Here is a 15,676-nt window from a genome sequence, read left to right as displayed (position 1 = left end):
TGGAGCTCCTTTAAGCGGCACTCTGAATTCCCTCTCCTCGCGCACCAGGAAACAAAGAGGCAAGAAAAAGTCTCTTGCCTCTTCGGCAGCTCCAGACTTTTTCCCAGACTCTCTCCCAGCTAGCTGTGGCGCACTAGCCCCCTTCAAGCTGTGTTCACGCAGCCAACCTCAGTCCTCTCCCTGGGATCCCACCGAAGCCTGAGCCTCAGCTCCCGCCCCGGCTGGTGAGCAGACAAGCCTCTCGGGCTGGTGGGTGCTGGTCGGCACCGATCCTCTGTGCGGGAATCTCTCCGCTTTGCCCTCCGCACCCCTGTGACTGCGCTCTCCTCTGTGTCTCGGAAGCAACCCCCCCGCCACCTGCCGTCTCCGCCCGCGAAGGGGCTTCCTAGTGTGTGGAAACCTTTCCTCCTTCACGGCTCCCTCCCACTGGTGCAGGTCCCGTCCCTATTCTTTTGTCTCTGTTTTTTCTTTTTCCCTTTCCAGGTACGTGGGGAGTTTCTTGCCTTTTGGGAGGTCTGAGGTCTTCTGCCAGCATTCAGTAGGTGTTCTGTAGGAGTTGTTCCACATGTAGATGTATTTGTGGGGAGGAAGGTGATCTCCACGTCTTACTCTTCCACCATCTTGAAGCTCCTCCCACCCCTTCTTTTGAATTCTTACAACTACCTTATTTCAAACATCTATCATTTTACAATAATATATTGCTGCAATCTGCAGATTCGTCACTCCAACCCTAGGCTCTCTACCCTGAAACATCTTATACTGGGTTGGCCAAAAAGTTCATTTGAGTTTTTCTGTAACATCTTATGAAAAAACACAAACGAACTTTTTGGGCATCCCAACATTTATTTATCATATTTGTCTCCCAACAATATTACTTTCATGGTGTCACTCATCGACTCAAATTTTCACAGTGGACTCTACATTGCCTCATATAAATGAATAAATCAATCAAAAATAAGTGCCTAACTTAAAAAAAAATTAATTGCATTTTGTTGGTAGAAGAGAGTTGAAAACACCAAAGAGCCCAAAGAAGAAAGTCAAAGTAACTCACAGTCTCAGAACATACACATAACTACTGCTAACAGTTTGTTGTGTATCTTCTCTGATTTTTTCCCACGTAATAAATATAAACACCTTACAAAATCTGGATCATAATGTACATTCTATTTTATAACCTACATTTTCCACTCCTCCCTATACCATGAGTATTTCCCCATTTGAATAAATATATATTTTTAAAGATTTAATTTTATTTTTGGCTGTGTTGGGTTTTTGTTGCTGCATACAGGCTTTCTCTAGTTACGGCAAGTGGGGGCTACCCTTCATTGTGCTGCGTGGGCTTCTCCTTGCGGTGGCTTCTCTTGTTTCGGAGCATGGGCTCTAGGCACATGAGCTTCAGTAGTTGCGGCACGCAGGCTCAGTAGTTGTGGCACGTGAGCTGTAGAGTGCAGGCTCAGTAGTTGTGGTGCACGGAGTTACTTGCTCCGTGGCATGGGGATCTTCCCGGACCAGGGATCGAACCCATGTCCCTGCATTATCAGGCGGATTCTTATCCACTGCACCACCAGGGAAATCCGTGAATAAATATTTTTATACAATATGATTTTAATATCTGTAGAGCATTCCATTCTATACTTATAATCTTCTTTAATCAGTTCTCTGAGGCTTTTTTCCCCAATTTTTCATTCTTATAAATAGCACAAATAAAAATATTTGTATAAATATATTTGTACTCATTTCTTAACGACCTCCTTAGGATGAATGGCTGTTTTTTTACAACTTAAATTGAATCATATCGTCCACTACTTAATACAAAACACACTATGAGCTTTTTGGCTCCTATGCTTTTACTCCCTTTCTCTTGTTGCCTTCATGACTCCTCTGTGCCAATCCAAACCAGAAACAGGCAACAAATCTTAAATGTCCATGTATCAAAAGTCCTCAAAAAATGGTTTTGGAATAACTAACGTCCTATTTATTCTCCCAATCCTCGCTCAAGTCTCCCGTCTTCCATAGGGCCTTCCCTATAAATACTGCAGACCACAGTTATCACTCCTTCCTGCTAACCACTGACACAAAAAAGATGGGGTACATTTTCTCTCGTTGACAAGCAGATAACAAGTACCTGCATCTCCACTTGGCAGGTAGGAGAAACATGACATGAAAAGGTAATTTAATTGCCAACAGTCTGGTTCAGAGTCTCTGAGTCTGACTCTGTGCCCTAAGATGAGCCCCGAGAAGAGCGTTCCCTGGGAAATTTTCTGTGATACTAAATCCGCCCCTGTTAGGCCCTAAATGTCTGATGAAAGCACATGCTGACTGGGTTAGCTTAAAGTTAAAACCAAATGGCTTTTAAATTAATTACCTGCATGAGTACTTCAGGTTAATGAATTCTCTTTCCAAAACTATCACTAAGATTCAAGAACTGTCCTTTTCATTGCTTTCAGGTAGATCTGTTTTTCTAGAACTGCACTGAAAGGTCTGAGAGGGGACTTTATAGAAACTGCTTTAATAAATAGATGCAAATGATTTATATTTATAAGATCAATACATTATATATTAATAGGAACTTCTGAAGTGTATGAAAGTGCTTGAGAAAAGATTTTTCTCTTAAATAGTTTCAATATGAAACTTCCTAATATGATTGCATTTTTTTATGATTGCATTTTAAAAACAGATTTGTGAGTAAATAGAATAGCAGTGAAGATCCAATATTTAAGCAAAGCAGTCAGGACTACTTTGGAGTAAAATTTTAATCCTACCATAGCTTCTGGAAATCCAGCTACTACTGCCTTTATGCATTTATAGAGAAAATCAATGTTTTATTTTACAAGTTCCTTCAAGTAAAATTTTAAGCATATATTAACTAAGTCATGGGCAAAACCATCACCAGAGCTGCCTTTGAGGCTGATAAAAGGAAGGGCCTCTGAGGATTAAGCTAGAAAACACACTTGCAAAATTTGGTTCCTCAGCCTTTTTTTTGTCAAGTTAAGAATTTTCTGTAGTAAAGCTTTATGCACATTATTTACAGTTTTAAAACAAAAAGTTAATGGGTAACATTTGAAATAAAAACAATGACATAGCACTGTCCATTGCCCTCTCCAAGACAGACAAGTTCCATCAAAGGGAGTTAGAAGGAAGTAGTTAATATCGCTGTAGTAATCCCCAAATCAAAGCCTCCATTCTGACGGCCTGTGTTCTCAGGCTCCCTCATGCTGGACACTGAGATTGGTTTCATGGACAAGGAAGGTGCCACAAAAGAAATGATTAAAAACAACTAGAAGACGATTACTCCTTTGTGACTCCTGTCTGAGAGCCTGAAATCTGAGCAGAATTCATCTCAGCTTTTTTAATGAATTCTGCTGCTGCTGTTATGCGGTTAATTCTCCACGTTTTCTACTACTATGATTATTGAAAAAAAAAGAAAAAGGAAAAGGAGCCAGCCAATAGAAACATCAAAGGGTACTCCCACTTCTGTGGCCTTCAGATATTTTCCAGAGCGGGACTGTGGGGACAAAGGGGATGGTGGGGGAAGGGGAGTTGCTCTGTGTCCCTCTGGGAGAGACAATGAGCCAGTCTGTTGCACGATGGCACAGAGCAAGTGGGCGGCATGTTTCACATCCCTAGGCAGCAAAGGTTCTCTCGGCAAGGCTAAGGGATGTTCCCTCGGCTGAGCCAAGACAGACCCCGGCTACCCCTGCACGGCAGTGTGTGGAGGATGAGAGCTGGGCCCTCCCTAAAGAGAGTCTAAGTGGCAGACATCCTGCACTGGGCCTCAGACCAAAACACTGAAGGCGGGGGGATGGAATGGGGGAGGGACGAGGAAGGCAAATGGAGAAACTTAAAACCAGCACAACTTTTCATTTCCTGAACCTAAAGCAAATAACTGTTTGTGGTATTCACTGGAGCTGGAGTTTTTTTTTCTTTTGCCAAGCCTGTAGACTCCACAAGCGACTGAAGGGAATGTTGGTCTGAAGTTAGTAAGATGAGACTGAATGGGAATAAACGTAAAAACCTATTACATGGATACAAGAAAGAAAACTATTACATGCTTAAGGTCAGGATGGGAGAGTGACCAGGCGGAACGAGAGTTCATGTGAAAAAGATCTAGGGGGTTTTAGTTGACTGTGAACATTATGTGAGCCAACAGCGTGACTTGGCTGCCGAAAAATCCAATGCAATTTAAGGCCAGATTAGCAGAAGTATAGTGTTCAGAGTAAGAAAAAAAATAGTCTCCCTGCACTGGTCCAGACACAGCTGGAGTGCTGTCTCCATTCTGGGTGCTGTGTTTTAAAGCATACATGGAAAAACCTAGAACATATGAGGAGTGTCACAGGAAGAGAAAGGGTATGGAAATCCTGTCACATGAGGAATAATTGGAGAAACCAAAACTGTTTCACCTGGGAAAAAAGAACATCATAGGCAGGTGAGCTATCTGCAAATAGCTGGAGAGTTGTTTTGTGAAGAAGGAGCAAACTTATCTCCATGACTCCAAAGGGCAGACAAATGGCCAGAAAAATAACTCACAATAATAAAACATTTTCTAACAATTCAAACTGTTCCAAAATGGAATAGGCTGTTTTGTGTAAGAGTTACTTCTCCACCATTGAAAGGGTTCAAGGTCTAATGAGCACCTGTCAGGGATGTTATAATTGAGTGTTCCAGCATTCAATGGGAGACTGGTCTCAATGCCTTGTTAGAGTCTTTCAGACTTTAAGATTCTGAGCCTAGGGACTTCCCTGGTGGTCCAGTGTGTAAGCCTCCGTGCTCCCAATGCAGGAGGCCTGAGTTCAATCCCTGGTCGGGAACCAGATCCCGCACGCATGCCTCAAAAGAAGTCCGCATGCCTCAACTAAGAGCCTGCATGCCCCAACAAAGATCCCGCGTGCCACAACTAAGACCTGGTGCAGCCTAAATAAATAAATAAATAATTTTTTTTTTAAAAAAAAGAGATTCTGAGCCTAAGAACTACATAATGAGACATAAATAACATTCCAAAGAAAAGGCACATATCATTTGCTTGTCATTCCACAATACCACTATAGTTTATTGAGTTTGTATTACGAGTAAATATGGAAAACCTTGCTCCAGTTACTCTTAAACTAAAGAAACCATTATCTGTAGGAATTCAAGCATTCTAATACCCTTCCTAATTTTTTTTTAACCTCTTTTGCCTTCTAGATAGCTTGTCTTCAGACACACCACATGCCAAAAAAAGCCAAATCTTGAGGGCAGGGTCTATGACTTATTCACCTTTGCACTCCTAGGGCCAAGTACAGAGCCTGACACAAAGTAGGTGCTCAAAAATATTTGCTAACCATGCTGGGACTGTCCGAGGTGCTGTGGATGGAGCAATAAACAAAACAGGCCTGGCCTTAGCTTTCATGGAATTTACAATCTAGGAGGAGCCATCAATATTAAACAAAAAGCCATACAAAGGAACACATAATCATAAAACTATAACAAATATAATGAATAAAAAGTAAAGAAGAAGATGAAGGATTATAAGAGGAAATCTAATTTTCATAAGGGAGTGATCTTTACACAGAGTCCTGGAGGAGGATGAGAGGAGCGGCCGGGTAAAGACCAGGGGAAGGAAGACTACTCCAGGGAGAGGAAAGAACACGTGTAAATGTGCTGAGAGATAGGGAAGCGGAGGTGGGATCATGCAGGACCGCGTGGACCACACTTTTATCTCCACATTTCATCCTAAATGCAACAGGAAGCCAATGAAAGATTTAAAGATTTTAAGCAGGGAAATGGTATAAGACCATCACGCTGCCTACTGTGTTGAAAAGGATCAGAACAGTGTATTTCAACCCATTAGTGGATCATGAAGTGAATCTGGTTGATCATGCCCAGCATGAAAAAAAGAAAAAAAATTTTTTTAAAAATATATCAAACTGTGTCATACAGAGTATAGATTAAGTATTATTTTATGACTCTTTTGTTTCAGAGTTACTTATAAAAACACAGCACACAGACATATGTGTACTGGGAGCATCATGAATGTATTTTTTCTTGTGAGTCACAGTCAAAAAATGTTGAAAGCCTCTAATGAGAGGAAATTAAGGGCAAAAACTGGGAGACCAGTTAGGATGTGAATGGAGCAGTCAGGAGGGTAAATAAGTTGAGAAGTGGACAGATTTAACACATATCCTGGAGATAGACATCAAAAAGCACTTGGGGATCATTTGTATTTCAAGGGCAAATGAAATGTAGATGTCAAGAGTGACTCAGGTTTCTAGTATCTATTAACTTGAAAAAATGAACAAATGAGTGAAGGGAAAAATGAGTAAGTGAAGACGGCACAGTAAACCTAGCTAAAATTCCCTGTTTTCTTCATACTTACCTATAGAAAAAAGTCTATCCTAACTACTCAAAACAGTAAAAACTCCCCTGCTCACCCTCGGTTTCTTCAGTCTCTGATGAGCTTTTTAGTGACAAGGCCCATTTCTTCTTCAGCTTTATATTCCTGACAAGTAGTATATGCTCAGTAATTATACGCTGAATGAGTTAATGAATGGAGTAAAATAAAAATGAAAAAATAGTCTTATAGGAAAATGAAATGTCCTGTGTTTCTTAAAGTCAAGGAAGAGCAAATCAACTTGATAGATCTTTCTAATAAGTTGCCACTTATTAATGAAAAGTCACATTTTCCAAAACTAAAAGAAAAATCTCTTTAACTGTAATCATACAAAAAGCACTCTTACTCTTTTAACTGCAGAGCACTAAACAATCTTCAAGAGTCCTCTTCTACCACACTGTCATACCACACCGTCATACCTCCTTCTCACTCTGTTTGCCAGTGTGCAAGAGACCCAAAGTTCTAAATTCACAGCCTCAACGTTACCTTGATTACTCCCATATACTTGGTAGAGAGCAGGTGTAATCCTCAGTTTAAAAGAAAGTAAATGAGTCATGAAGAATGTCCAAGAAATCTAAAGCCCACTAGCAGCAGAATCTACAGCAATCCACCCCTTGCCTTCTGGTTTGTAGTTAGCCATGTGGCACCTTGATGACACCCTGCCTAACTAACACCATACTTTGTTGATCTGGGTACATATGGGCTGCTTATTAAATTTCCTCTCCGTCAGGGGCAGACATGGTGTCTTCTATTTTTAGTATACTGTCCATGATGCTTAGCAGTCCCGAACATAGTAGACACGACGTTTCTTGACCGGACTACCAGTAAGATTAAAATGGAGATCTCCTGACTTAGAGGTTGTTACACTAGACCCTGCTCCCTTCATGTAGCTGTGCTGGTCTTGCATGCAAGTTTTATCTCCCAGTCTTCCATTACAAAATAGCAATTGCTCTTTCCAAAGTGAAATACATTTTCCTTTGTAAGTTACACATGCAGCTGTGCTGTTGAAATGTCCCTCAAGTAAAGATTTTTATCTGTGCTGCAAAGGTGGAAAGTGTAGCTCATAAGCTTAATTCTTTACACAAATCCAGTAACTTGGTTCCTTAGGTCCCAGACAGCCCTCTTGGCGTGTTTGTTTGTTTTAATGTCCCACACTCTTTCCCCCAAGTTCCTGTAGTAATTTGTCCAGTGCGAGTGATCACACTAAGACAGATTGTTGTTGGTGCAATGAATACAATTCCTATTATCTCTTATAGCTAACATGCTATCCCACACAAAAAGCGCACTGAAAATGTAGGTACAAGCAGAGAGGAAGCCCAGAGTTAAGAGGCTTGAAGGAGGCCTAAACAAACATGTTCAGTTAGAAAAGCTCATTCCTCAGCACCTTTGCCTCAACCTGATTTGGTTAAAACAAACTGGAGGCAGATATCACCTCCTGTTCTGTCCAACTATCCATCTTGATTTTTAGGTATCTTAGAAAAATGTATATCTGTTATGTCATACTCTGTCACTGAAAACTTGAAGTATTCCTTTTAAGAACAATACTATTGTAAAGGGAATTTTGAATCTGATCGAGAGTTTTACTCTCTGTCTCTTAGCCCTTCCTCAGAGCAGTTCTGAGAAATCAAAGTATCACTGTTTCCATATGTTGATGAGAAAACAAGAGATGCACACAACTTGGTGCCAAGCCAAGTTGGATGCTGCCTGAAGATAGAGTCCTGGTCCTCAAGAAGTTTGCCTCTCCTAGAGGAGGAAAATGTGTACAAAACTGATTAAAACACAAGGTAGAGTGAAATAAGTGCTTCAATTACAGGTCAGATAAAATGGTACAACGAGCGGCATTTAAGTCCAAGTGGAAAGCAGAGGGCAGAATTTAGTGATGGAAGGAGTATTTGAGCCTTCTTGAAGGATGCCAAGTATTGTAGAAGATAAGAGAACACCAGTTGGCAGTAATGAAACAGACTGGGACATGGACCTGGGACCCTTTGCTGCAGTACTTGCACCCGGACAAATGTCTCCTCAAGCAACAAAATACAAAGAAACTATAAGGGACTAAAATTAACTGCATACATGGGCAGTTGGGGCAAATTACGGACAAGATACAAAAAGACCAAAAACCCAACTGCCACTTCTGAAGAGCTGGGAGCAAAAGCAGGGTACTGCGCATGCCCCCTGCACACACCACCACCAGAGGGAGGGGCAGACCACCTAAACCATGCCTCCGGCCCGACCCCTGGACCTGCCCCTACCCTCACCCCATATAAGGAACCAGCTCGCCCCCCATCAGGGAACGAGTGAGCAAGGGAACCTGTTATTTGTTCTCACTCCCTCCTGCTGCAGCAGGAGCCCCAATAAAGCTTTGCCTGAGTTTCTTGTCTGGCCTCTTATCAATTTCTATCGATTAAGGAGGCCCAGAACCCTAGTCATTAACAGTAACAGCATAATCCAAGCCACACAGGTATGTAAATGTACGCTGTACTCAGGGAACCACATGAAACCAATATGGGTGGAGCAGAGGGCTCACAAGGGAGCATCAACTGAAGAGTGCAAGCTCACATGAATGAAATCCACAAGAAGCTACCAGTAAAAAATAAATGTGACTTTAAAGTTTAGAAACATTTTGAGTACCTCGAAGAAAAAGCATTTACACCAGCCTTAGTATTAAAAATCCAATTTAGGATGAAGCTGACAAATCAACAAATCTGAAAACATAACTTATTATTTAATTCTTAGATTTAAAAAATCCATTCACATAAATGATCGATTCCAAAATTCATTCATAAAATGATCCTATCCAAATTCCTGGATATGACCGCCTCTTTTTTTTTTTTGCGGTACGCGGGCCTCTCACTGTTGTGGCCTCTCCCGTTGCGGAGCACAGGCTCCGGACGCGCAGGCTCAATGGCCATGGCTCATGGGCCCAGCCCCTCCGCGGCATGTGGGATCTTCCCGGACCGGGGCACGAACCCGTGTCCCCTACATCGGCAGGCGGACTCTCAACCACTGCACCACCAGGGAAGCCCTGACTGCCTCTTAACAAGGGAAACTCACAAGATGAATTCTCATAAAATGAGGTAGGATATAAAAGTTTAAAAGAGAGAGCAAGAGAGAGAGGGAGAGACTGACATCTAAGTTCTCAACCATTAGGTTGGGGAGGCAATTAAGAAGAGCTGCCTGGAGAGATCTGGTCTGTTTACATTAACATCAGCTGAAATATATGGTTAAAAACAGACCACCTGAATTCTGGATAGAAAAATCTGCTTTCAGAGAACCAATATATAATTTTGGTGGCTGACATTTAAGAACGAATCAAGTTTGGGACCAATTGAAAGGAACAGTCTGGAGAGCACTGGCTTAGTGTTCTATTGGTCATTAACTGAAACATAAAGTTTATAATATGATCATTTAAATTCAGAACAGCAAAGTCTTTTTTCCAAGAGGAAAAATATACAATATTCAATAACTTTTGCAAGTCAACACAAAGTCCTCTTCTTTTCACAATGAAAGATGACGGAGCATCCAAAAGGAAGAGCTCATGAAAGGCTCCTTTCAAACAGTGGCCCTTGCTGTGTCCTCTTGGTTCAGGGCTCATAAATAAAAGGACACAACAGCTGCAACTTATGATTAACCACGGTATAGTATTTCAAACAGTGAATAACATTATGGTTATTGCAACCAACAAAACTCCTTATATTGGTTCAACACATGACCTTGGTTTTTGTCTGGCCTGTAGGTGACCTGAATTGAAGAGAGATGTCTGGGTTGAAATTTAACTCGGTGTCTGAAAAGCTATGTCACATGGCTGGAAAGTCAGTAATGTTGCAATTTCAGGAACCCCTGCTCCTCTCAATGTGATTGGACGGTGTAAAGGTGAATCTGAGAAGAGCAGTGAAAAATAAGGGTAATTGGTCAGTCTAGGACAGCCCTTGAATAATGTCCAAACATTTGCGAACAGTCTGAGTAAACCACTCATGTTATTCTTAAACAACCAAGGTAACTTTACTGCCCGCCATGGGCAAGTGCCCTCTAGATTAACGTGGTAAACAATTCCTGAGTGATTAATGACATAAACTCTTTCTCCACCCTTTACTGAGGGCAGAACTCTTAAGGAGAGCTGGAAAAGGCTTTACCTCTTGATTTATAGGTTAAGACCAAAGCAATCTGAGTTTTCTCTGAGTATGAGAATCTATGCTTGAGTAAGACCTGGGCTCTCAAAAGAGAGACCACATAAGACAAGGAAGAAAGGATCTTGCATTATCTCATTCCCCAGAAAGTATACTCTGAGAAGCTGCTGGTGTCCCCTCAGTCTTAGATAGGTCAAGACCTGATTCTAAGAACTATTTTCCCCCTGCCCATAACAGATGATGAAAACTAAAGGAGAGCCTGACTTTTCTCATTTCAACTGGTAAGTAGTCATGCCACTTAGTTCTTAGTTTCTTATCATAGGATCAAATTACCTTTTATTGGGTTGTCCTATTAAGTGGCCTGATCACGTAATAACTTCAAACTCTGTTACACAGAAACTCAAGTTTCCATAAAGCAGATCTATGGCCTCTATAAAACCATAATCAAGGCACATATGATTAATTTTTGTCTGTTTATCATAACCAGTTCACATCTTAACACAATTTAAGATTTAAGCAATTGCATTTCTGTTCCCAACTCTGCCAACAAATCACTCAATCCCTCTAAAGATGAACAATAACATTTATCTAACACAGATACATTCTTTTTGTATATTTCAAAAAGGCTGCAGTAATATAGCATTAACTAAAAGCATCTGGACAATTAATATTGAGAACTAAGGAGATACATATTTCCCAGGATAGAAGAGTTTGTATGAATCTTCCAATCATTATTACTAATAAAATACATGATACAAACTTATTTACAAAACAGAAACAGACTCCTAGACATAGAAAACAAACTTATGGTTACCAAAGGGGAAAGGTGGGTGTGGGAGATAAATTAGGGAGTAACATATACACACTACTATATATAAAATAGATAAACAACAAGGACCTACTGTATATAGCACAGGGAACTCTACTCAAAATTCTGTAATAACCTATATGGGAGAAGAATGTGAAAAGGAATATATATATATGTGTGTGTGTATATATATATATATATATACCTGAAACTAACACAACATTGTAAATCAACTATACTTCAACAAATAAATTTTTTTAAAGAAATCTATGACATTAACACAAAGAACTTAAAATTCATTAGTCATCATTTAAATTAATGGGATAAATTGCTAGCTTCTAGAAAGGTTATGGATTATGATCTTGAACAATACTGAGCATAGAATAGATCCTAAATGGACACTGGCTAAATTGAGCCAATTAGCCACAGGGAGTAAAAATTAATTTTTTAAGAATAGAGAGGTGAGATAAAATTTTAATCTGAACTTGTCATCTTTGTGTCCCCAGAGTACAGAGTACCTTGAACATAAAATAGGCATCAACAATGACAATGTGAATGAATGAGCTAACTGGTTGCTTAATTAATTAATGGAAGAAGGGCAGTCGTATAATAAAAACTAAGACAGGCCAAGAAGGGAGAAAGTCATCTCGGTCCATAAGGACAGTAGAAAAAACATGCCTGTTTGGTGCTATTATTTACCTATTTCTATATATACTTTTCAAAGAAGAGTTTATAATCTGAATCAATACAAAGTATTGTTTCAGCCTGGATTTTTCTAGCACAGAAAAGGTACCTGGGCCAGCCTCATTTTAAATAGGGAAGTGTGTTTATTTCCTTGGAGAGCCTAATGTAAATTAAAGGAATTGATTTCAGGATCATTTTTCAAGGAAGACTACTAAACCCTTTTGTTAAATCAAATTACTCTGAGCAAGTTTTCTGATATTTAGCTTAAAAAAATACATAAATACCATCTCCTTTAATATGTCAGCAACTCTTAGTGGAAAAAGTAATTTTGAAATTAAACATCCATTTCCATTACTTAAGCAATCTAAACCTAGATTTAGGAATTTAAGGGAAGGGTCAGCTGCTTTTTACTACACGGAATAAATAATAAAGAAAAGGCAGTTTGAACCTAACCATATCTCTTTGCTAATACCTCAAGTCTTAAGATTTATAGCTTCTAGTAAAACTTTATCAAATGGGTAGATAAATGGATGAAATTTGTTTTTCTTCATGGATCCATAATTGCCACTGAGGAAACCAACACTATTTTAGGTTATATCTCTTAACTTTTGAGGCTAGTGGCGAGGTAGTAAACAAATATACTTGGTTTCACAGTCTTAAAATAAAACAACCACCCTTCCCATAAAGAAATCAGCACTAGATGGACTGAGGAAATGATAGTTGTCACTAATTCACTCAAGCACTTACTGAGTATCTCTGGAGATAAAGAATGAATAAAATATGGTTCCTAAATTCTGAAGGCTCACAGTCCAGGTATGAATTCAGACAGATAAGGTAAGTTATACTCTAGCATCAGAACCACCATAATAGAAGTGGAGAAGAGAGAGGAGTTGCTTACTCTGCCTAGGAAGTCTAGCAAAGCCTCAGCAAAGAACTGATGAGCACCAAGCAAAGAAGCTAGCAAAATGCATCCTAGCAGAGGGTAAGTCAATGCAAAGACACAAAGGTGAGAGACAGCAAGAAATGCAGTGTGTGAAGCATGCGTACATGGAATGGGATGCTGGGAGTTGAGACTGGAGAGACAGGCCAAGAAAATCTGACATATCAAGCTAATAAATCTGGATTCTATCCTGTAGAGAAGTCGAGAGATGTTTTTAAATAGGAGAGTGGCTGGATCAGATGTATTTCTCAGTGGATAACTCATTCTGTCTTTCCAGGGCAGATCAACATCACCCTTAAATTTGATTAGTTTTCACAAGCCCCGTGCTGGAAAGAATGCCAGGACGGGGGTGGGGTGGGTGGGGGGAGTTACTTTTCTGAAGTCATTAATTCAAGACTCACACTACCAATACAACAATCACAAGTAATAGTTTGGCCAATATGACTGTAGGGCCATGGCCAAACTGAAAAAGCTCTTGCTTTAAAAAAGGTTGCTTTTCTTTGGTTTTTTTTTTTTTTAATCACCCTCCAGCTCTCTTGTTTTTCACTTTGTAAGGTATTTACCATCCAAATCAGGGTCTAAAGGGCTCGAAAGAATATGAGAAAAGTAAGGAAACTGGTTATCAAAAATCCTCCTATGAAATATGTCCAAGATGTAATGATGTAATACAAGAAAAAAAAAGTGCAAAACAGTATGCAAGAGAGAAACACATTTTTGTTCAGAAAATGCATAGTAAATACATTCATATATGCATTGAAGAAATGTGAAGGACTATATACAAACCTGCTATCAGCAGTTAAGTCTAAGATAATGGGGGACTTTTTCTTTTTCTCCATAATATAATTCCTAAGGGTCCGAATTTTATGAGTATGTTTGACTTTTACAAACAGAAAAACCATTGAAGGATCAATGTGATTTAAATAGTCTTTAGCTGGTGGCCTATAATCACAAAGGTTGTGGGAAGCCAGATAACTGAACTAAAGCGCCTCCAAGTGACAGTCACCTTTAACAAAGAGGTTCGCCACATTTCTATGTGGTCAGCATAACATATCAAAGGCAGGATTTCCAGATTAGCAGGCAATCCTCATCTACCTCCACATTTTATTCAAGAACAATGGTGTAATTCCTTGCTAAGATAATTTTTTCCCTGTGGACATTAAAATGATGATTTTAATACTGATTAATTTACTGTCAGTCTGTACAAGCAGCAAATAATTTTTAGTTTTTGTCTTTGTGAGAAACATATATTCATGTTGGGCCTACAGAATTTCTTCCTCTTGGAGGAGCAATAAACCGAAATGGTGAATTGAAGAGATTCAAGATGTCTGCATGTGTTCCATTTACCCTGCGCAGAAACTCTGAATTTTTAAGGCTAAGTCTAATGTGCCAGCAATAACCTGCCAGAAATACCTTATTATATAGTTAGTCTTCATTTTTCAAAGTGTGCTCGTAAGAGCACACTTACAGCAAATGCTTACAGCAGTCAAAACTGGAAACAAGATGTAAATCTTGTTTCATGGGATTCTCATAACTCTGTGAAGTAGTTGGAGCTGGAAATTATCTCCATCTTTTTTGTTCATGATTTTTACATTTGAAGAGATATTGAGCTTGGAGGGGGGCAGTAAATAGAAAAGGAATGCATTCCCAGTGCATAAAATTTGGAGAAAAAAAAAAAAACAGTAAAAAACCAAAACAGAACCAAACCAAACAAAAACTCATTCATAGTCTTACCACCAGACATAACATTGTTACTCCTTGGTTGTACAGGTTTCCAATATTTCTTCTCTGTATTCTATTAAGCCCATTTTAAAATGCGGAAATTTTCACACGGCTAATGAGAGTCGAAGCTAGGGCTGAAACCCATGAACACTTTCCATCACAGCAGGAAGCTCCTTCCTTCCTACCAACCTTTCCCTCTTTCAAAATGCCCAAGCATTATAAAGAAGAAAGCTTCAGAAACGCAGATTCTGATATGTTCATATTTTGTTTCTATGTACTCAGTAAACTTACCAATGGTCTTTGGAAATAAACACCTCTAGTATAAAAATGACTGTTGAACTCAATGATCTCTAAAATTCTCTTTAACTCTGAAACAATTCTAATCTTCTCTGAATGAAAAGTGGCCAGAGGGCAGGGTCAAGAATGAGTCAGAAGGATATAAGATGAGGGCAAGTTAAGTAAGTCAAAATCCCTTAAGTAAGTTGTTAACCAAACTAGAATCAAAATCACTAATGTCATAAGTTGGAACAAGGGTCAATCGAGGAAAGAAATACAAGTCCAGAAGGATGAGGCTAAACCAACAAATACACCTGTCAGAGATGGCTGGCTGATCACAGAGCCTGTTTCCTCTTCTTCTTGGACAATAGTATGTCACATTTTTTAGTTGTCCTTACGTTCAGTACGGCCATGTTAAGTCCAAGCCAATGGAATATGGATGGTACTGATCTGAGACACTTCCAGGCTTGGCCCCTACAAACCTCCCATTTGCAATTCTTCATATTCTTTTTTCTTCCAAAGTGACCTTGGAAGTCGTTTGTTGAAAATGGTTAAGCTACAAGTGGAAGGAATTTCTGCTTGGAGAAGAGCCTCCCACCAATTAAAAACATCTAATTAAATTTGATGAGAGCAAGAAATAAATTTGTATTCATTCAGTCATTGAGATTTGGGGGTTTATGTATGACAACTATTAGTGTTAGGTGACAAATCAGCCAGTCCCTGTGGGCAAGGCCAGACCCTGACATAGTCATGGATCA

At 39.6% G+C, this 15,676-nt stretch overlaps 1 protein-coding gene across 2 annotated transcripts in view; it reads right to left on the bottom strand.

The window, feature by feature from the left end:
- RAD51B (RAD51 paralog B) overlaps positions 1-15,676 on the bottom strand; it is a 689,357-nt gene that overhangs the window by 331,990 nt on the left and 341,691 nt on the right. The gene's annotated exons all lie outside the window — the stretch shown is intronic.

The sequence above is a fragment of the Aethalodelphis obliquidens genome, unplaced genomic scaffold (genome assembly GCF_003676395.1).
Source record: "Aethalodelphis obliquidens isolate GAN/ISIS:26980383/991018 unplaced genomic scaffold, ASM367639v1 scaffold10, whole genome shotgun sequence".
NCBI classification, from domain to species: domain Eukaryota; kingdom Metazoa; phylum Chordata; class Mammalia; order Artiodactyla; family Delphinidae; genus Aethalodelphis; species Aethalodelphis obliquidens.
This window is presented reverse-complemented; position numbering and strand designations above follow the sequence as displayed.